This window comes from Lagopus leucura, unplaced genomic scaffold (genome assembly GCF_019238085.1).
Source record: "Lagopus leucura isolate 7727_CA_CO unplaced genomic scaffold, USGS_WTPT01 Super-Scaffold_1, whole genome shotgun sequence".
NCBI classification, from domain to species: domain Eukaryota; kingdom Metazoa; phylum Chordata; class Aves; order Galliformes; family Phasianidae; genus Lagopus; species Lagopus leucura.
Window position 1 is genome coordinate 5660421 of NW_024962250.1, and position 22580 is coordinate 5683000.

The 22580-nt window shown below is 40.9% G+C and overlaps 1 long non-coding RNA gene across 2 annotated transcripts in view; it reads left to right on the top strand.

The window, feature by feature from the left end:
* The first annotated feature begins 978 nt into the window (after positions 1-978).
* The window catches only part of LOC122177772, a 35207-nt gene continuing 13605 nt past the window's right edge, over positions 979-22580 (top strand). Inside the window, exons 1-2 of one of the 2 annotated variants that reach the window (XR_006178145.1) lie at positions 979-1085; positions 18472-18548. This is a non-coding gene — a long non-coding RNA (uncharacterized LOC122177772). Of the gene's footprint in view, positions 1086-1589; positions 1633-18471; positions 18549-22580 lie in introns of those variants that run through there. The other variant, XR_006178146.1, reaches the window with a different exon arrangement.

Consider the following 22580-nt stretch of genomic DNA (forward strand, 5'->3'; position numbering starts at 1 on the left):
GGATAACAAGTTTAAGGTTGTTAATGACAGTTCATTTTTTCTTAATTTCTTCTTATCTATCTCAGCACGAGTTCACTGATGGCTCTACATCACAAATGGGAAACCTCTCTAGCAACTCTTTTACTCTTCTACCAGTGCAAGCCATTCCCTTGTCCCCATGGGTTTTAGAATCCGAGTTGTCGGCTAAGCCTGCAGGCAATATAATTGATAGTAATTATATCCATCCATTAATAGCGGCTAGCAGCAGCAGCTCAATACTTGAGAGCCATTGGCAATCCGCTTACCGTTTCAATTTCTAAATTGATCTCTGGAGTCGGCAGGAATTAGAACCCAAAGGAAAACATATTTTCGTTATCTCTGCCTTTCCAGATCTCTCCAGAAGGTTGCCGGGGCACAGAATTCCCTAACCCTTCTTTCCGCCCCCCAGACACCGCAGTCATCGCCGTTCCTCGTGCAAGATGGAGAGTCCCTGCTGGCCGGTATCTGCCCGTTGCGAGCGCGGGGCTGCCGGCCTCGGTGAGCTACCCGAAGGGAGCGGAGGGAGCCGCACCTCCGCCCGGCGGCGCGGGAGCGGAGCCGGCCGTCGGCTCGCGCCCGGCCTTTGATGTGGGGGCACGCGGAGCGGGCGGCTCGGGGAGGGATGCCCCCGAGAGGCGCATGCGCCCCGCGAGCTCAGCGCTGCGTGACGAGATCGCTCGGGCAGCATCGGGAGGCCGCCTCGCTCGCTCATAGGTTGCCTCCCGCCGGCGGGCGCGCGCCCGCGACGGAGCTCTTCCGAGTAGGGCGCGCGGGGGCGTGCGCGAGCGGGCGAGCGCCGTCGGTTGCTCCCGCCGCGCTCGCCGCCCGGCGCACGCCCCGCGCGCTCCTTGTTGTCAGCCACTCGCGCGAGCGCTCCCCGCCCTCGGCGCGCGCGCCCTGTCAGCGTCTCGCGCGCCGTCTCAGTCCGCCGGCGGCTCCGCTACGCGACGGCGGGTTCCCGCTTCCGTCCCCGCAGCCGGGCGTCCGTTCCCCTCGCCTCAGCGTCTCCTCGCGCCCCGCAGCTTCGGCCGCGGCAGCGCAGGCCCCGCCGGCGGCGCCGCACTCGGGTAAGGGGATGCGGGGGCTGCGCGCGAACCGCGGAGGCGGGGAAGCGGATGCCGAGCCCGGAGCGGGCTGCTCCAGCCCGCGCTCCCCATCCCTTCCCCCGGGCCTGGCGCCGCCGCCGCCGCGACTCCGGTGCTGCTCGGCAACCGCCGCCGCTGCCACCGCCGGGGAGGGGAAATGGGGGAGGGGGCAGGGGGCCGCCCCCCGCCGCGCGCCGCTCCCCGCCCGCTCCTCACCTGCGGAGCGACGCCGGGGCCTGAGCCGCCTCCGCCCGGCGGGGAACGGGAGGCTGGGGCGGCGAGCGGCGGCCGCGACACCGCCGGAGGTTGCGGGGCCGGGCCGGGCCCGGGGGGCGGCGGGGTGCCCGTGGCGGGGACGGGCGCCGGGCCGTTTCGCCGTCCCGGGAACCGCGGCCGCCCGAGGGGACGCGCCGCCCCGGGCTGGGAGATGGAGGCGGAACCCGGGGCCGGCGGGCAGCCGGGGGAAGCGCTCGCTCTCACGGGGTGTGGAGCCGCGCCGGCTGCCACGGGCGACCTTTACCGCGTTTCAGTACGTTTACTTGCTTCGGTCGCGGGCTTTGTTGGTGATGAGGCCTTTTTTTCCTCTCAAGTTTGCGCTCAATGTCTCGGGTCCGTCGCACATGTATGTGCTCGGTGTCCCTGGTGTTCTCCGGAGGCCGGGCTCGTGAGCCTCTGCTTTCGGAAGCTCCTGACTTGAGGGGACAGAATAGGCGGTTGCGGAGGGAAGAGCGGTGAGCGAGTTGCGGGGTTGGGCTGAGCATCTCGTCAGTCGCACTGTTACTCGGTGCTGTTTGCTGCTGCTGCTCGGCGCTGTTTGCTGCCTCGCGCTGTGCTCCAGGTGGTACCGAAGAGCCTCGAGGCACAGCCGTCAGCTGACGCACTGAAAGATCCTAAGTTCCTTGGGGCAGTGCTAGCCTTTGTACGCAGGGTGCCCGGCACGGTGTAACGTTCAGCAAGGTGATGTCAGGTGCTGTGGTCCATGCGCTGCTTGGGTGTGGAAGGGGACAGCAGGCAGGTGTTCAGAACGCTCACGACTTTGTCTGTGATATAAATAGTGTTTGTGTGTACATCATTAAGTAAGCGCGCACCAACGCTTCACGCCAAAATGCAGTGTTTTGATGTCTTTGTTTCTAGGCGTTAACTGAAAGCTGATGGAGTAAATGCTTCAGAACGAGTGCTTACGCATGAAGCATTTTTGGATGTGATAGCATTAGTCAAATTTTGTTCCAAGTTACTCTCCAGTGTACGTTATCATAAACTTTAGAGAAGTCTGAGATCCAGAAACAAATAAATGGTCAACGTTGGCTATGCTGCTGCTTGTGGCTATTTTACAGATGCCTCTGTTACAATTCCTTCCATTATTAAAGAAGCCCAGTTATTAGGACTTATCAATTGGTGACTATGCTTTAAGTATTTCCAGTAATATCCATTTCTCTGGTTATTACAGGTATGCTTAGTCTTGTGCTTTTACGATACTTGTTAGTGTTTCATGTGCTAAAGCTGGCAAACCATGATATTGCAAAGTTTGCATATTTTCCCAACAAAATATAACGAGACAACCATTTTTCAGTATTGAAAGTTTAATCAATTATTCATATTTTCTGAGGAAGCAGCTCAGTAATGAGGGGAGAGTAGGAATCGTCTAGGAATATCAAATCATGCAAATTGACTAATTGAGTGATGCTGCTGCCAGGACACTTGGTAGCATAGAAATGCAGCAGGTCTGGTTGCAAGTTGGAACTTTCATTTTCTTTATAACTGGCAAAATTCTAAACAAACCAAGAGGTGTTAGCTGAGCAAGTTGTAAGACGTTATGTCTATTAGAACAAGAAAAATACATTAGTTAATCTTGACGGAATACAGATCTATATTTTAAGTGAATTAGTGAAGGTAGTACGAAACCACATAGTGACTTCCTTTTGTTTTGGCATCTGTGGTTTATGAACGCTCTCAAACAGAGGCTTGATTGTATAATGAAGTTACGATATTACCCATTCATAGGATTGGTCTGAAAAATTGCATTTTCAGTCCACTCCTGTCTCTCTGTAGCTGTACAGATTTGCCTCTTTATCTGTCACATCTCTCTTGAATCGAATGATTTTTTTCAGCCCTGGAATTTATGTACAGTAAGAAATAATAGAAGATATTTTTGCGCTTACATTCTTTGATCAGTGTGTTCATTGAGATTTGAAGGGATAAAGAAAGCTTTTAAATTTCATTGCAGAGTCAGAATTTAAAAAAAAAAAAAAGTAATGACTCTGTTAGGGCGGTCTGGAGGGGGAGCTAGTGTCAAAGTAAAATGGGACTTTCTTTTCTTCTAGACTTACGTAAAGCTTGCTTTTTGGTCACAGAGTATGCTTCCAATACAGTAAGGAAAACAAATGTAGATGATGCATGCTGTGTATGATTGCATTAATATGCATCCCTTTTATAGGCCAAATGTAATCTGCAGACGAAGTGATATGTGTGCTTCTTAAAGAAAATCATGCATATGTTTTTCTATTGTGCAACAACAGGCATCTTCAAAGAACTTTGAAGTTGCAAGATCAAGCTTTCATAAATTACAAAACGCCAGAGATTCTTGTCAAACTGCAATTTGGCCTGTAAATATGTGGTTAATTGTTGTGTTTTCCCCTACAACATGTCTTTTATTGTTTGGAGTAGAACGACACTGGTTGTGTTCAGTGACCAACATGGAGTAGTTATTTTTCTTGGTACCAATGGCCTCACTATTTGTTATGTGCTGCTCTTATGGCACCTCGTTACCTTCCTCTTCTCCTGTTTCATTGCCATCAGACTCCAGCCCTTGCATGTTTCTCTAGAAATATTGTCACAGTTCTCTGGAGGGGTGTTGTGTCCCTTCATGTTGAGTATCCAATTTGGGGCTCTTAGGACATTTTTCAAAATTAGCAGTGCTTTAATGATCTGCATGCACTGAAATGCTTTCTAAAACAGATCTGTCTCCCTGTGTAATTCACTAACCACAGCCTGCCTTTTCCTTCTGACCTTTTTTCTGTAAGTTACTTAGCAGGGATCTGTGAATGGCCTCGCTACAGAAGTTCTCACTGCTTGATTTGTCGTTTGGTGTCTGTCGATTTAGACTGTTTGATTTAAATGTTTAGATCTACTGTGAAGTTAGCACTGACATATGAAGTCCAAAATTTTAATTACCTAATAACTTCTTCATTTAAAAAACAAAAAACAAAAAACAAAAAAACTTGCCTACAAGGAACAGTACCCATGGGATATCACTGAGAAACAACAGTTCAGATGCCAGTGGTCCATCTTGATACTCAAAAAATGAGCAGACATATCAGGAGATGATCTTGGTGTCTGATCTCCTGTGAAAGAAAGGAATATTAAAGCAGTGGAAGGACGGAGTACAGAGGAGCAATGCTTCAATGACTGGACTCAGAGTAGTGGTTAATGGCTCATATCTGGATGTCAGTAACAAATGGGATGCTTTGGCATTGATTCTGAGACCTTGAGAAGGTGATGGAATATTCTCTTACGTTTGTGGAAGGTACCACATTGAGGTCTATGAGCATGAAGGCAGGGCTGGCATGCAGGGGCACTTTTGCACCATGGAGAAAAGGCCCAGCCAAAACTTTATGAAATTCAACAATTGCCAATTCACCCAGGCCAATTGCAAAGCCTTGTGCCTGGGAAGGAAGGGCTCCTTGCAGTGATATGGGCTGCACAGTAGCTCCTCTGGGAAGCTGTGGCAGCAAACATCATGGGCCAGCAGTGGTGTGTTGATCCAACAGGAGCACAGCCATTGGGTGGAGGAGAGGGATTATCCCTCTCTCCTTGAAACCCATCAGATCACATCTGCAGTGCTGTATCCAGGCTTGAGACCCTCAACACAGGAAAGGCGCTGATAAAAACTAAAGTGAGTTCAGGAGAGGGCTGTTAGGATGGTTAGGGGCTGGAGCGCTCGCACTATGAGGAGAGGCTGAAACACCTGGGCTTGTTCTGCTGGTGAAGGGGCAGTTTCAGGGGATGCAACAACAATGTTCTGGTACCTTTGAGGAGATCTGGGAGAAGATGGAGCAGTGCTCTTTACTGAGCTGCGTGGTGGGAGTGAAAGGGGCAGTGATCGTAAGTTGACACAAGATTCAGACTGGATATAAGGAAAAACTTCCTTTGCATGAGCGTAGTCATACAGTGGAAGTGTTTCTCACAGAAGTGACTGCTCACAGATTGCTCTCTGTCTAAAAGGTTTTCGGTGCCCAACTGCACAACAAGCTGAGCTACTTGATCTGATCTTATAGTTGACATGAGTTGGAGAAGGTGGTCGAATGAGGAACGTGTGGGAGTCCCTTCCAACACTGATTGTCCCATGCATCCAGCGCTGCAGGTGCTCGGCTCCCAGAGGCTTTCTGTTGGAATGCAGTCAATACAGGCAGAATGTTTAGGTGACTCAGCTGTAACGCACCAAAACAAAATAACCAAGTTGCAGTCAGCTTGACAAAAGCATCAGTTGTCATTCAGGATATACCTTTTGCTGTCTCTTAGGAAGATGCATGTGGATCTCAAAGCATGCAAATGATTAAACTTTCTTTAGAAAAGATAGCCTTTGGTAATGTGCAAGTGTGTTTTTCCTGCCCCTGTCTTTGGAAAGGTGAAAAATGTATGTTTTGCTTAAAATGAAAATATGGAAGGAGCTGAGCTTTGTGATGGATACACCCACAGAAGGGGTCATCTTGGAAGGCCTTTGGGAACTTAAAAGAAAATGAAAAATGAGTCTTCTATAAGGAAATATCTGGCAGCCTTAAACATCAGTGATCTTTCTGGGTCATTTGTCGTGATAGGTATGTTAATTCATATTATGCTGCTCATAATGCATCGTTTCAAGGTGCTGATTTTCTGACTGTCTGCTAAATTGGTTGCAATCAATTTTGATTCCCCTCTCCCTTCTCCCCTTCCCCCCCAAATACATAATTATTGCTTTATGGTAGCAATATTAATTCTGAATGTAAATGCTTCTTAAGAGTCAGCTTTTGTTATGCTTGCTTCAGAACCTTATGGTACTAAGGTGAATGCTTTTTGTAATGTTGGAGAGTTGCTTTTGCAGGGCAGTAATAGCAATAAATATAACCATGACATGATTAATTCTGCAGGGAAAAGACTTGGGAATGTTGCTGTGAGCATCTTATGGAAGCTCTTTCTGGCTTCCTGTGTCTTAGCATCACTCTTCCAAAAGGTTTTATAACGTAATTGTAAGAGTTCTATTCCAACTATTTTCCTTATGTTTGTCTTTTTAAATAAATTTCTTATGTTGAACTTCACCGTAATTTGGCTAGAACCACCACAGTTCCATCATAACTTTTTTTTGTAGAAGTGATTTGTGTGGGTACAATTACTTTTCATTGAAGGTTTTTTGTTTCTTTTTTTTTTACAGTGTGTTTGTGAGAAAGTATGTAATAAATTAAATACATCCAATGTGCTGTTTGTTGTTTGGTTCATAGAACTTAATGGTTTTATTTTTTTATTTTGTTGATGAATTTGTTACATTAGCAGAATATTCAATTGCATAAATTACTTCCATGTCTATAAAGAGATTTCGGTTGACCGAGAAGCAACACAGCCTCTCCCAAAAATGTGAACTTTCACTGTGACTGCCCAGAGCCTTTGTCTTTAGATCCCCGCCTTTGTTTATGATGATGAAATGCGGACTATACCTGAAAAATCTGTATGTGTTTCTGTTATGCTGTGCTAAGCTGACGTTTTGCTGCTTCTTGGGTGTCTGCTAGGCAGCTCCCTCTGACAGCCATTATGGATACTCACACAGAGGTGCTGGTGTACTTGAGGATGAGCGGTGTCTGCTGTTGCACCGTACGTAGTGTGGAGATGGGCTCCTCTGAGCTGGTGGTTTGAATGTGTTACAAAGCTATGATTGCTGGTAAATTATATATATATATGTATTTTAATTTACAATTCTCTTGTTAAAATAATATTTGATAAATATATTATTGTGTAACGTGGGTTTTTGTAGCTTTTGTTATCTACTAGAATTATTGTAAGGGGATTTTTATGTCACATTAGACATCTAGCACGTAGTCAGGCAAGCTGTCCAAGAGCAAGTGATGGTTATTGTGAAAGTAGGGAACTGGTAGAAGCCGTACGGCATTTCTGCAGGGTTGGTGTCACCTTGCTCAGGGAGGTAGAATGAGGGAACTTGACATTTGAAATTGGGCTTCTCATTTGTTTATCTGAAAACAGTGTTCTCTGTTTTGTTTTGTTTTTTTTTTTTTACTTGAGAAAGTTGTTGATATTTTGAAGGAGTTTTAAGTGACTGCTCAGGTTAAGTGCCTGTGGTTTACATTGTATTATTAAAATTAACTTGTGCACAGTGGTTTACTGTTTCTTCTGGATAGCAGGCAACCCAACACTTTGATTTTTACCTTTCATCTGGATACCCTTTTGACTTTTTTTTCGTGCCACGTTGGCTCAGCATTTGAAAAAGCTTTAATATATATATATATTATTTATATTTATATATATATATTTATATATATTTTTTTTTCCAATTGTTAATGTGATATGTGGTTTTTCTTTTTTTTTTTTCCCAGACTAATCTTTGGTTAGTCCTTTCATATAACACAGACCCTACTGTTTTGTTAGTTTTGTGGATCCCTGCTGTAGTACTTTGACCTGGCAGGCTTGGTTAAATAATATCCAGTGCTCTCAGGCAGAGTTCCCTTCTGAGAGAAAGTCTGTGGAAGAGTCAGCTATGTAGGAAGATGAGCTGAGCGATGATACAATCCAATGTAGTAGAGGTTTAAGCTCGTCCTGTGTGCCACGTCGTACTGTGTTGGTGAACACGTCCAGGCAGAACTTCAAATTTGTTTGGTTTTTTTTTTCCTACAAATTATTTAGGAAAAGGAATGATTGCTCTTGAATTATTATTGTTATTATTGTTACTATTATTTTGTATAGTTCTATGCCTACTTTTTTGTTCCTAGACAAGCTCAGCTAGTGTTTGGAGATGTCATTTGGTGTCCCATCAGAAGAGTCAGCCAAGCCATCAGCCTCGTTATTGCTCGTTATTGCCTCGTTATTGCTGAAAACAAATGTGAAAGAGAGGAAGCAGAATTGTACCCCCCTACTCTCAGAGTGCTGTTTCGAGAGTGCGTGCAGATTTTTCTGAGCATCTCTGACTTCCTTGATGTTTGTATAGTCAGTGTAAATATGGAAACGCTTCTTCACAGCTTAAATATATTTTCTCATGACACTGATGTGAAATGTTACAATATGTTCACACTGCTTTAGGTAGCAAGGGTGTGTCCTGGGAGTTGATGAAGGTTATTGTTTCCTGCTGAGAGTAGTAGTTTGAGAGAGAAATTCAGGGATACCTGCAAGTCAAACACAACCAGTGCAGCTTTTGGCATACAAGGGGTATTCCAGTGATCAGACTCCTTAGGCAGTAAGTAACTGCTTGCTTGCTTAATGTCACCGTGTGGCAATTCCCTCATTCAAGTAGGTCTCAAAGCTATAAACAGAGTGTCATTAGATTGATAACCTCTGTTAGTAGCTTTTCTCCTGAAGTCTCTTACAAAAGTGAAATATTGTTGTTTAAACATTTTAACTTCCTGGCAGAAGCAACCCTAAGTAGATTGATTATTTCTTTATCCGACTAAGACATTTCTTATCAAAAAAGATGATAGCTTTAACTGTGCTTTTCAAGATAGTAAGTGCTTTGAAATGAAAGTGTATGGAATGGACTTTTGAACATCTCTTTTCTTGGATGTTGCTCAAGAATACTGTACTAACTTGATGTTCATTAGCTGCCATCATTTGGTGTTGAAGTGTATCCAGAGCTCAGTGGTCCCTTTAGAATATGACTTTTTTTTTACTTATATACCAGATTAAATGTAATTCCAGAGATAAATGTGTTGTGAGCTGTGAATTCTCATCTGAGAATTTTTCAGCTGTGTTTAGACATGCTTGCATGAAGACTTTACTGTATTATGAAGGTGAACACACTCCCAGATGCACCCAGTTAGTATGAGTAAACAAAACAAAACCAATAAAAGAAAACACAAAAATTGATGTGACAGTAACTGAGGAAAAGCAGTATTTAAAAGAAAAAATCACTTTTTGTGATGTATGAAGTAGCACACATCAGTGTGAAAGGTTTCTGATGGAATGTCTAAATCAAAGTGCGATATTCCTTTTCTGACTGTGCTTTTTTTGTGGCACTCGTGCATTCACTAAGCTGCCCGCACTGCATGTGTCACTGCCCACAGTTCCTTGGTGAATGTGGAGAAGTCTTGTGTGGAGAAGTTTTGAAGGAGAGGTCATCAGTTCTTGAAGATGCAATCTGAGCCTCAACAAAACATTTTCTCTGCCATCTTTTGCCTAGCCCTTTTTCAGCTTAACTTCCCATGTTCTGACGGAGGCTTTTGAAGCTTAGTGACAGGTTTGTCCTTCTTTACTTTGTTTAATGAGTTCAGGCACGGGCAGCCCTGGTGTCAAGTTGTACCTCTGTAAAATCACATACAGCGAAAGCTACCCCAAAATGAGCTTTTACATCAGATCTGTGTTTGTGTCTCAGTGTTTATTTTTTACTGATGTCTCAAAGTTTTTTGTTTATTTATTTGTTTTTCCCTCGTTCTTCTCTGTTTTCTTTGCATATACTGCCTTACCCTTTATGTTATATTGGCATCAAGATTTAGTGGAAAGTCCAATTTCATAATTCCAAGCCCTTGACTTCCTTATATGTTGGTCTGCCCCTCCTCACTGCTGTGGGAAAGGATGACCTACGTCATGTCGTTATGAAAGAAAACACAGGTAACTGATGTAACCTAGGAAGTTGTTTTCTGTATGAAAACAGGGTTGTCCTTTGGTCTTATACTGGTCACTCAGAGTAGCTGGTACTGCAGTCATTGGATAGTATAGAGGAACCTGAGTTACTACATACATATATACTTGCTTTGGAAATAAATAAAGGACTCAGTTGTGCAGCCTTTAACCCATAGTAAATGCATTGCAGGGAGTCTGTTTTCTTTCATATATTGCACACCGAAAGAGAGAAGAAGATGAAACTGAACTGGATTAAACTAAATAGCAATAGGGCTAGAGGGAATGGCCTCGGGTTGCACCAGGGCAGGTTCAGGTTGCATATTAGGAAAGATTTCTTTTCTGGAAGAGTGGTCAGGCAGTGGAATGGGCTGCCCAGGGAGGTGGTGGAGTCACCAACCCTGAAGGTGTTCAAGGAAAGTGTAGGTGTGGTACTAAGGGACAGGGGTTTGTCAGGAGATACTGGTGGTAGGTGGATCGTGGTTGGGCTGGATGATCTTGGAGGTGTTTTCCAATCTTGGTAATTCTATGATTCTAAATATGTAGCTTTGAAAGTGATATTTTCTTTTTATTACTGAGTAGGAAAGACATGTATAATTTTCTAGAAATTTCCTTCATAATTGAAGCATCAAAAGAATAAGGGAGAAGTGCAAGATTGCCTAATGTGTAGTTAGAGGAGGATAAGAAAGCAGCAGAACCACTTCAGAAGGAATCTTCATGCAAACACTTAGTAATAGTTTCTCCTTAATATCACACTATTTTAGTCTGTGTATGGGCATGTACAGGTATGGAAAAGATGGGTCACAAAATGACTATGCAGAACTGAGCATCTTGAAAGACCCGAAACCTCTCTGAAATGCAACGTGCCTTATTTTTAGTAGATGTTTTTTCTCTAACATTTGGGCACTATAAAACTTGGCAAATAGTATTGAAGAACAGTCTCAAAGGTATCTTCTGGTGTACTGAAACATACAAATAGCATACTTCTCTGTGTGTAATATTTGTGCTGATAGAAATGTGTTAAAAACAAATCTTCAGTGTCCTTCATGATCAGGTAACATCAGCCACGTAGCAGACCATTTTTGACAGCATTGTTCAGGTTTTGGTGAAATCAGTATCTCACTGAAAACCTCTGACCACTTCCTTGATCTTAATTGCTGGTGTCTCAGCTCTCATGGGCATCTTGACTTTTTTTTTTTTTTGCTCTACCTTTGATCAGCATGTGTCTGATAAATGTGAAGCCACAACTCTCTGGCCCTGAGGGAAGAAATGGTGCCTCTTCCTTTTCTCTCAGGTTTCTGGATGCTGAATTCTGTTGGCAGCTATTCAGAGCCTTCCCATGGATTGGCAGTGGCAGGGATATGAAATTGCTGCCATCTTTGAAATCTGCACAGCTGCTGGGATGGTTCTGAATCACAGCAGTGAAGGTGACCACAGTCTTGTTAGTGTCATCTTACTGCTATTTGGCTAATCGCGTAATGAAAGCGGAGTCACTGAAGCCGTTTGATGTATTTTGGAACAAAGTGCTATATTTTTATTTGGTTATTGTTGATAAAACTTGGAGTAAAAGATATTATGTATGAGTTCTAGTATAATTCTCATAGCATTATCAGACCATGATCTCACTGTGAGCAGGTTTGAATTGCTGACCTTTTTAAGGAGGAGGAAAAAGGAAGAAGACAGGAAGGAACAGGAAAACAATCTAAGGCACTAAGTATAATGCTGTTTTTCTTTTATTCTACTACTATACGATTTATTTTATTACATAAAGGATTCTTAGTTCTGTTGGTACTGGTCTTGTATGTTGACTTTCCTGGGGGAAGTGTGCTTTGGTATTTGTAGGAATAACCAGTATTTGTGGTGAAAAGTATGGTGTGTGTGTGTTTATTAATCTTAAAAGAAAACAATCACAAATCTATAATTTGGTAGGCTGAGATAAATCCTGGGGTTTTAAGTAGTCCCTCATAATTAATAGTAAAGACCCCCGTCTTTATTATGTAAATACAAAATTTGGAAAAAAAGCTTCTTTTGGCTTACAGCCATTTTTCTCTTTGTTGCATTTTCAATATCGCTGTTGGTTTTCAGTGATATCAACGATGCCGTCTTTCTTCCTCTGAAGCTTGCAGATTTTCATCTCAGATTTTTTTCCTTGCTGAGACTGACAAACTTTATCTTCCAACCATTTGCTTTTATAGGATAGGCCTTCTATTTTGATCTAATTCCTGCAAGAATTCCTTGTAAAACTGTACTGCACAAATAATTTCCTTTTGTGATTTTAAACACAGTTTTGTTTCTTCCTCAATTTCTTGACCTTATTTGAAGAGAATGGATTTTGCCAGCATTTCAAGCCTTTGTTTCTTCTTCATGTTGTCTGTATTCTCCTTTAAGAATTTCATTTCTCTCTGTTGATGATTTTTTGCAGTATTTTCCTTCAGTAGCCTCTGTCTAGGAAGAGTTCTCTGTAATTTTGTTGTTTCTAAATTTGCTTTCTCTTTTTTTTCTTCAGTTTTGTTGTTGTTTTCTTAGATCTCCAAAGATGGTTACTATTTTTCCCTTTAGCACATTTTCTGTTTTATTGGGCTTTGTGTGTGTGTGTGTGTGTATGCATGTATGTGTACTCCTCCACATTTATCTGCACTTAATTTCTGTTTTCTTAAGTTGGTTTGATTTCAAATCCTTTTTGGCCTTATCAGCACAAATAAATAGAACCATAGTCTGGCCTTGAGGACAGCTGACATGGAATGGGATCTGTGCATTTGGTTAATCTCCCAGCTTTCAAAGCAGGTAGCTGCACACACAGCATCATTTGGAAGTTTTCCTGACTGTGCGATAGCCCTGACACTGTTCCCAAGGGGCATTTGGGAGAGTGAAGTTGACCCTTCCCAAAAACATTTCAGGGCTTGTTCTTATAGGATGATTTGCATTTCAGTGTAGCAAAGTTTCAGGCACCGGTATACTGATGCAAACTTTCAGGTTCAAAGCTTCAACAAAACTGACAGTCAACCCAGTTACTAAGAGGGTTAGTGCTCACTTATGTCCATGATCTGCTTCTGAAAGCCTTATTCTGTGAGTCATTAATGCTAAATCTGGTGCTTTGAAAGATTCTGCTGGCTGTCAAAAAGAAAGGCCAAAGAATCAAAACGAAACAACCTCTCTCCCTCATCCATTTTAATCTTCTTGTTTGGTAATTTTTCTTTTCTTTGTCTCGCTGTACAATATTCATGTTAGTGTTATGTGGATACTTTTAAGGTATTTGGCTTCTGTTACTCTAGATCTCAAAATGAGCGTGTAATCCTTTGATATTTATGACAAAATTTCCTGCTTTGCCATTTGCATCTGTACTTTGCAAACCAAACATATTTTCTAGCTTCATGAAGCATCCCTCTAAACGTGTCATCAACTGAGTTGTATTTTTATTTACATTCCAGCTTATCTTATTTTATTCTCCTTAATTTTGTCATCAGTTTAGAGAGAATAAGAAAACCTGAAGGTAGTCTACTGATTGCCATCTTTTCTTCCTGTGATTCTTCAACTAACGGTGCTCCTGCTTCTCACTTTGGAATCAATATTTAGATTGCCATTTATCATTCTTATTTTATTAAAGAGGGAAATCTCTGCCTTTAATTTGCTCATTGGTGATACAAATGACAGCAGATTTTTAACTTGCCAGTCTGGGAAGCACAGATGGCAATTCACATGGCTGAAAAGAAGTGGAACTCTGGGGAACTGAAGCACAGCATACGCTTTTCAGGTTTGCAGGCAGCTAAGAGAAATCCAGCGCTTCCCATGTTTTCCCCAAATTTCCCCAGATCTGCATCACACATGCAAGTGTATGATGTGGTAGAAATTTCATTATAGCACACACGAAACTTTGTGTAATGAGAAGTACAGTGATGGGGGCACTCCCAAGTCTGCCTTATGGGAATATTGTGATGTCAGCGAGAGCCATTTGTTTTTGAAATAAAAGGAAAAAATGAGTCAAATATCTGAGCCAGTGCCTCTTGAGAAGGGAGTGGAGGGAGAGCTTAGGAAAACAGTTCAATGTCCTGTTGGTTTTGTACATGTAGGGTGACCTGCCTCTTCACAGACTAATAGATTGAAAGTGTTTTTGTATGTGGGATGTTGTTCAATAACATAGTTATTAGATCAGCCTTTAGATATGTTTGTGAAAGAAGTCCATTAATTGTATCTAATGAAATCCATTAATTATATACCATTCTCTATCAGTCCTGTAGGCTGAAACCGGTATATGTCAAAGTTTTGATATCATAAAGTGACTTTATAACAGGGTATAAACCAAGACCAAAGTCAAAGTGGTGAAGTGATACCTGATAATAGAAAAATGAATGCAAGTAAAGTAAATCTTATTCGAGGGGGAGCACAGGAAGAATCCTCTGTGTGTCGCTGCTAATGGCTGAATCCTCAGAGCCTTTATTGGCCGTGCTGGAGAAGTTAGATGTTAGGACTTTCATCCTTGAATATTATGAATTCAGTGTGGTATAGCTTTTCCTAAGCTGCTAATAGTAAAGAATCTTTGACTGGTGCATGTAAAAATTATTTTATGCATATAAAGATTATTTTTAACTCTGTTCCCCTGGGTTATACTTTTTTAATACATTTGTTTAAGGAAACTCGCTTTGTATCAGCAGCTTAACACTGACTCCAGGCAGATGTACTGCAGGGTGTAAGAAATCAAATGCATTATTGAAGCCAAATAACTGCTTGTCTTCCCCGTAAGGTTAACTTTCTCTTTTGTCTTTAAACTTGAAAACGCTTTGGAGTTTCACCTGATTTACAGAAGGAATAATTTTTTTTTGTTATTTACAAAGTATGAAAAAATGTTCATTGTAACATTTTAACTCTTGTTTATTTTTTAAAAATGACTTTGTTGGAATAAATTGTTTCTTTTCCTGTAATATTTTTTCTGTCACTGCAATTTTAGTCACTTCCCTGCCAGATACTTGAAATAGTAGAGCCAGCATTGAAATGAGCAAGTTACTGACTTTGCTAAAAATCTGGTCTGTTTGCTTCTGAATAGGAAGAAATGATGATAGTGCTCAGTAGCAGAGGATGGATTATGTGTTTGGAGCAATAAATAGTGGTTTAAGTTTCATAAGAGAAACTTAAAAATAGAGTGGATTTACATACTCCATGCTGACGAGAACTCCTGGCATAACTAGACTGCTAATCAGAGGTAGAGGGATCTGGGCCATAACACAACCCTATCTGTTTTCTTCTCACATGGTTCTAAGACACACCAGGTGGTTTATAGCTTTTAAAAAAAGTTGTTAGGACCAGCCAATAAATAATTTGCATTCAGGACATGGTTTGTAATACTGATCAGTCAGACTCAGAAAATACCGAGTCTCTCAAAAATCCAGGAAAGAAAAGAATTTTTGGGATTATGCTCAAGTTGAACTCAATGTCTTGAAAGAAAACTTGGCAAGAGAAGCTAGGAAAAAATAAGAATGGTCTTTGTTGAGTGTTGGAGAGTGCATGGGAGAGAGAGAGAGAGCACAAAATAAATATGTCTGAGAGAGAAATTCAGTTCCGAAACTCTGGAAAAATCAGATGATGAAATTTAGTCTTGAAAACTTAGTAATGGTGAGAATGAAAAGCAGTGGTTTCATATGATCTTTTCTACAACTATGTAAAGAGGCTACATTAGATGACAAGATTGAACCCAGAGGCAAAAGTTATAGATGAGCATTTGAGATTTATTGGTTCTAGAATATCAGAAATCTTGGGAAGCTGAGAAAAGAATTGATTGTTGTTGGTTGTAATGAGTCCAATTTTTACCTGATCTGCTCTTCAAGGCTTCCGTTGGTAAGCCTCCCTGTGCATGGAACAGGAGGGAATAGTTACTCATTTATTTATTGCCCTTGTGGTGCATAATTTATGTTGTGCTGTTTTATTCATTCTCTTCCAAAGCAGAGGCAATTTGTCATCGACCAAAGATGGGATTTTGAGTGAGGTGATTCTTCCTGTAGTAGTGGGGGAGTAGTCCTGGCCTGGAGTATGGGTCTGATATCTGTAATCAAATTTAAATGTTTGACCCCATCATATGGGGATGAGGAGGGAAGGGAATTTTTTCTCCCCTCTACGTTCCTGGAGTGCCATGAATATTTTCATCTAACACACTGTAGTTGCAGGGACCTGTGGTGTGGCTGGCATCCTTGAATTCACTACTCCTGCTATTTTGCATTCATATTTTGTGTATTTTTAAAATTCCATTCAAATTACATTAGCAGTATTCACAAACCTATTTGGACTTTGGATCCAGCCTCATATGACTTTGGCCTTTTGGTACTGCCTTTGATTAAGTTGCTTGCAGATAAATCAACTTGTGAATTTACTAAGAATTCTTTTCATTACATGAGATGTTAACACTGCCAGTTCATGTTTACTATGAGCCCATCTGCCTCAATCTATTTTTCCGTACGCACGTCTCACACAGTATACTGCTTACCTGTTGTTGGAATTGTAAATATGAACTTCTAAGAAGATAAAACACGATGCCTCATGAAATTAGAATTAATCATCACAGTGGGCTGTGCTCTATTAGCTTCATTATAAGGCTTCCTCTTGGTACAGATGGGCTCCATACTCAGTTTTGCTTGGCTTGCTGGCTGACCTTTGGGTGATAGTTTCAGCTCTCCATTTTCATTAAACAGGTAGTGTAGCTGATTGGATGACTCCTTCACTGCAGTCAAGTAAAGTAGGTGACCTTTAAGGGTCCTTTCCAGCTCTAGTAATTCTATGATTCTGTAATGAGAGATGCAATAGGAATAACTTGGTTTTGCTGGAAAGCTAAAAACAAACAAACAAAACACACACACAAAACACCCTTTTGTTCTTGCTGTTATGTATGGTAACAGTGTCGTGTTTTTGTTGGGATTTCTCAGATCCTTATTAGAGGAGAAGCTGTGTGGCCTTACTGAGTGCTGCTCTAACTGAAGTATACTGAAAGCATCCATCTCAAATGGAAACGAAAATAAGCCATCTCACCCCAGATATACCATTTTTGGAAGTTCACGGGCTCTGACCTTATAGATGAAGCTTGTTTTAAATAATTTATTACATGAATGAAAAAAACCAACCCTGAAGAATTAGGCCTTCTCAAAAAAATATTTATCCATGTTACCACTTGTGAAATTAATTTAGGGTTGCCTGTATAGTTGCTCAACTTCTTTTCAAAATATAAGGTCACTTAATAACTATTAGGCAAAAATAAGACTAGTTTGGCAGAATTCTCATTGCAGTAAAAGACAGTTAGCGGATGCACTTATCATTTTCTCTTCAGTCCTGTTCCTGGCACTGTTGTTACTTTAATTAGTTTATGATTTTTTTTTTATTTTTTATTTTCTTACTTTTTGCTAGCTTCCCCAATTTTGTCCCTTTCCTTGAAGTCAGGCTCACAAATTAACTTTTTCAGTATCCAATTTATACTATCTTGAAGACTGATATTTGCAGTTTTTGATTGCTTTTTCTCTTCAAGTCACAAGCAACACTTAGTTCAGTATCTGCAGCTGTTCTGAGGTAATGAGACCACAGTTATGAAGTGATGCAGTAACTCCATGCCTTGTGTATAGTCAATGGATATAAAGCTGTTATAGTTATGAAATAAAAAAGAGAGTTTGGCAAAGCAGATTATAATAATAAAAAGAAAATAGATGGAATGCTTACCCATATTCTGGGCTCACTGCAAAACTCAGAGGAGAGATCTCCAGAAGAGATCCTTTCCCACTGGTAACCAGCTCTTCAGTAGATCTAGGAGAGGTGCAGCCAGGCTCCTCTCCTTCCAGCAGCGCAGGTGAATTGTGGCCTTCACCTGTGCTCCCAGGGCTGACTCATTGCTCACCTCAGGTGATCAATCAGAGGTTCAGGCTGTGATTCAGCAGTTCCATACACCTTGATAACTCAAAAGTAAGATTTCATTGAAGACAATAACTTCCTTAGTATGTACACTCTGCTATGCATGTTATGTAAAAATATAAACAGACCAGTTTAATTTTCTTATATGTTGTTTAAAGGTAGATCCTATTTTTGCCTTTGTAGCAAATATTTTAGTTTGAGTAGTTTATTTTATTTTTGGCATCTGAGACTGTTTTAGAATCCTTGGGCTATAATTTTTTGCAGTTCTTTCCCTCCCCCCCCCCAGGCCTGGCTATATATATCCAAAGAATTACTCTGCTGCTTTCTTTTCCCCTCACATCCTGAGTTTGTTTCCCAGCTGCCTCGAAAGCCTATACTTTTTGTTTTGTTTTGTTTTGTTTTTTTTTGGGGGGGGGGGGGGGGGGAGGGTGGAGGATGGGAGTGAAGCAGGCATTGCTATTTTTTTCAAATTGCAGTATCAAGAAAGATTATTTATGTCTATTGATTTCTGTTTTCATGGGAGTTAGGAGACATGTCAGTTGTCTAATCATAAAACAGAGCAACTTTTTAAAAATATGGATGTTTACACGCATCTCTTGACTGTATGTAGTGGATAAAGGATGAAAACACGTATAAAGATTTAAAAAGAAAAAGGGTAAAAATTAACAATCTTCTTTTCTGTTTTCAGAGAATTAACTAGGCTTCAAAATGAAAGTGAGGAAGAAGAGTCCTGGAAAGTATTAATTTGAACAGGAATTATTGTTGGTAAGTAGATACTTCTTTATTTCTGTGATATTGCTGCCACCAAGACAATGGCTAATGTGATGAAGCTAGATGAGGAACTGTGCTTCTTAAGTAACAACTGAAAACTGCCCTTCTAATGGCAAATCAGTGTCATCTGGAGAAGGCAAACTTTGCAGCACAGAGGTCAGGTCCTTTGCTAGATGTTTTGTGGATTCAGTTTGAAGAATGCCTTTTTCTTTAATGTCAGATTGTTGATAAAACTGGGTCAGTCGAACACCTGTTTCACCTTCCTTTTCTTTCCCTATCTCCTCTAGAAAGTGATTGTTTTATGGATACATTGTGTATCCTCTCTCCTGTGTAAAAGTCCTTCATCTCTATTCTTAGGTCCTTTCATCTTCTCTGAATTGCAGATACTGCATTTGTCAAAGATAAGCAGTACTTCTGTAGAAGTTATACAACGCATGTGATTCTCCCAGGTTTCTCTGTTAGAACTGTGAGAACTACATAATTGCAGCTGGAAATAATTGTGTGCTTTGGGATATTCTAAATCCAGGGCTATGTTTCCTCAAATAGCGACATATTAAAAATGTAATGTTACATGCTCGTATGCTTTTGAAGGTCTATTCATGAGCTGTAACATGCATTTAAATAAAGGAATAATAATAAATATATCTTAAAATCTTCTTTTTAAATACTGATTATAGAGTGAAATGAACTTCACTGAAATGTGAATTCAGGTGCGAATCTAGAACCCAAGCCTGTTATGACATTATTCTTGTTTGATGCAACTATAGGAAAGACTCTTATGATCATTAGTGGTTATGGTAAGCATAAGAAGATTTTAACAGCTTCCTGAACTTTCAAGACTGAGTTTCACAACCATCGCAGAGCAAGTTCGTTGCAGATGAGATGCTTTTACTGTTCACACAATTTCAGTAATGATTATGAAGTTATCTGAAGACAGCTAAAGTAGTCTGAATTATTGTGATCTATTTATATGGAATTAACTCTTGAAGGTTACTTAAGGATTTGATGGATGATTTAAAAAACAAAAACAACCTAAAAAACAACAAAAAAAGAGTTTTTGAGGATCTCTTGGCCAAAATAGAACAAGAATATGGAGATAGGTTTCCTCAAATTGGGTTAGCTGTTGTTAGCCTGCAGTTGGAAGACGTTGGCTGTATTTCCTGAACACTGCTCTCACTTCACTTTGTTCTATTTCTGACTATGTTGAAACCATTTGTGAATTGATTTATGTCAGAAATGTAGCAAAAAGGTGTGTCAGTGGGTTGGATTAACTCAGATAGGAGTTCAGAAAGTGTTAAAACAATGCAAAGGAAGAAACAAGAACATGCAGGTGGTAACAATGAGTGTGAGAGCATAACCTGACCATTTAGGCAGCAGAAAGTCAGTCGATCTGTCCAACTTGTGGAAGGGCTGTGTCAAAGTTATTAGGCCAGAAATAGCCTATGTCATTTTTGAATGGAACAGAGTACAGCTTTTCTGACAGTGTTGGACTAAAACTGGGTAATCTTGCCAAATTTTTCCTGGTCTTTGCTGCGAGTAGGGAGTGACCTTCCAGTACTGACTAGAAACAATGATAGAAAATAAGTTTTGAAAATCTCTTAGCAGGCAACATCTGTAATAGTCTCTCTTCCTCCCTATATGTTAAACGTGTAAATATGTATCAACTTATAAAGATCGTGCAAACCATTTATTTTCAGAATTTGCTGATCCCTTGAACGTGCTGCCCTACAAATTCATAATACAGCAATTGCTCTGTGTCTTTTTACATATTTTTCTGTGTACCCATTTGGTTTGCTTGTGTCGTTGATGTTACAAAGCACTGTAAAATTAAAAGGGTGATCTATATTTGTTTTTAGTTTGAGCCTGGATGTATGTGTTACTGTTGATATTTTACTTGTTGATATTTAGTTTCTGTAGTACAGTTTGTGCTGTGCTCACGCTGCCTTGGTTTGTTGGTGATGGTGGCAATTGTTCCTCTGTTAGAGAATCAGTCCTTCTTTCCTAACTGAAGGAACACTGAGGTTTAGAACTGCATGAAACTCCTTTTTGCTGAATGGTGAATTTTTCGTATTCTGAAAGACATTTTGATCCTTGATTGGAAATGCTGGAAGTTGTTTTTTGTCTATGAGAGGCTTTTGAAGATAAATACTCCCTGAAAAAGGCTTGTATGTGTTGAGTTTTCAATTCATTGAATGGGCACCTGAAATCTTGAATAGATATTTTTTATTTCTACGGGTCAAAATGTATCAACATGTGATCCCCAATGGAAAAGAAAAATATCTTTCCAAAGGAGTATGTTGCTTATTTAGTTCTTCTTACCAAGATCAAAGCTGAACCATCCCTGTGTGTTTCTAAAGTTTCAGTCTAGTATCTTTCTTTTTTGCAGAAGCAGCATATAATCTTTCCGTGTATTACAGTGAGTTTTGGATTTTTATTTTCTGGATGAAACCTTTTCCTCTAGTGGTCTAAATAACTCTACGTCATGAATTGACCTGAATTTAAATTTAAACATTCCAGATCTTAAACATTGAATGGGAATATGAGAAGTTATTCTGATGGATATTATCTGGCTACAAATTAGTATTTTTATAGTGCCTGAAAAATCAAATTTCAAGTATCATTGATAATCTATATCATTTATAATGTCTGAAGTTAATCTTTTACACCAAACTACCTGGATGACAGGTTGGTCATGAGCCAGCAGTGTGCCCTTGTGGCCAAAAAGGCCAATGGCTTACTGGGGTGCATTAAAAAGAGCGTGGCCAGCAGGTCAAAGGAGGTGATCCTCCCCCTCTACTCTGCCCTGGTAAGGCCTCATCTGGAGTACTGCGTCCAGTTCTGGGCTCCCCAGTACAAAAAAGACAGGGATCTCTTGGAAAGAGTCCAGCGAAGGGCCACGAAGATGGTGAAGGGCCTGGAGCATCTCTCCTATGAAGAAAGGCTGAGTGAACTGGGTCTGTTCAGCCTTGAGAAAAGGAGACTGAGAAGGGACCTGATCCAGGTCTATAAATATCTGAGGTGTGGGGGGCAGAATGGCGAGGCCAGACTGTTTTCAGTGGTGAGTGGAGACAGGACAAGGGGAAACGGCTGGAAACTGCAGCATAGGAAGTTCCGCACAAACATGCGCAAGAACTTCTTTACAGTGAGGTGACGGAGCACTGGAACAGGCTGCCCAGGGAGGTGGTGGAGTCTCCTTCTCTGGAGATGTTCAAGACCTGCCTGGATGCCTACCTGTGCTACTTGGTGTAGGGAACCTGCTTTGGCAGGGGGGTTGGACTCGATGATCTCTGGAGGTCCCTTCCAACCCCTACAATTCTGTGATCCTGTGAACTAAGACTGAAATATTGAGGAATTATTTAAGGAGGTAAGATCAGAGGAAATAGGCAAGAATAAACCAAGAGGTGAACAAATATGAACTTGCAACTTGAAATAAGCATATGTATGAAATAATAACTTATTCTTATTTTGGAATTGAGAGGCATTTAATTGACCCAAATAACTGAATAACTTCTTATAGCTTATACCGGTAATATGTCAGTAACTGGGAGATGCAGCTTGAGAATGTTAATGTAATGAAAGCTTACGTGTCTGTTTCTTTAATCAGAAATGTGTTCTGTAATTTTTAGAGTTTGACCGCATGAAGGATTTTAACCTGTTGTAGCCAAATGTCATTGTCTGTCATGCATCCAAATGTGTATGCAGCATATGTAATACCCAAATGAAGATCATAAAGACAAAAACCTGCATCAAATGTGGTAATTCAATTTTTCTGATAGCACGTTCAGATCTACTTGGTGGCCAATTCTTGGTTCTGTAAACCTGTTCCCTTTGATCTGTTTTTTTTTGACTCTGTTCTGGTAGCTGTCAGCTTCAAGTACAAATAGGAGAAGATTAAAAACAGAAAAAGTTTTGTCAAATGTAGATAAACGTCAGGATTACTTTTATATAGAAACATTCAGTAGTTTCTTTTTTATATAGTATGATGTAATCATATTACACGTATTGCAGTATTCTACTGTGTTTACA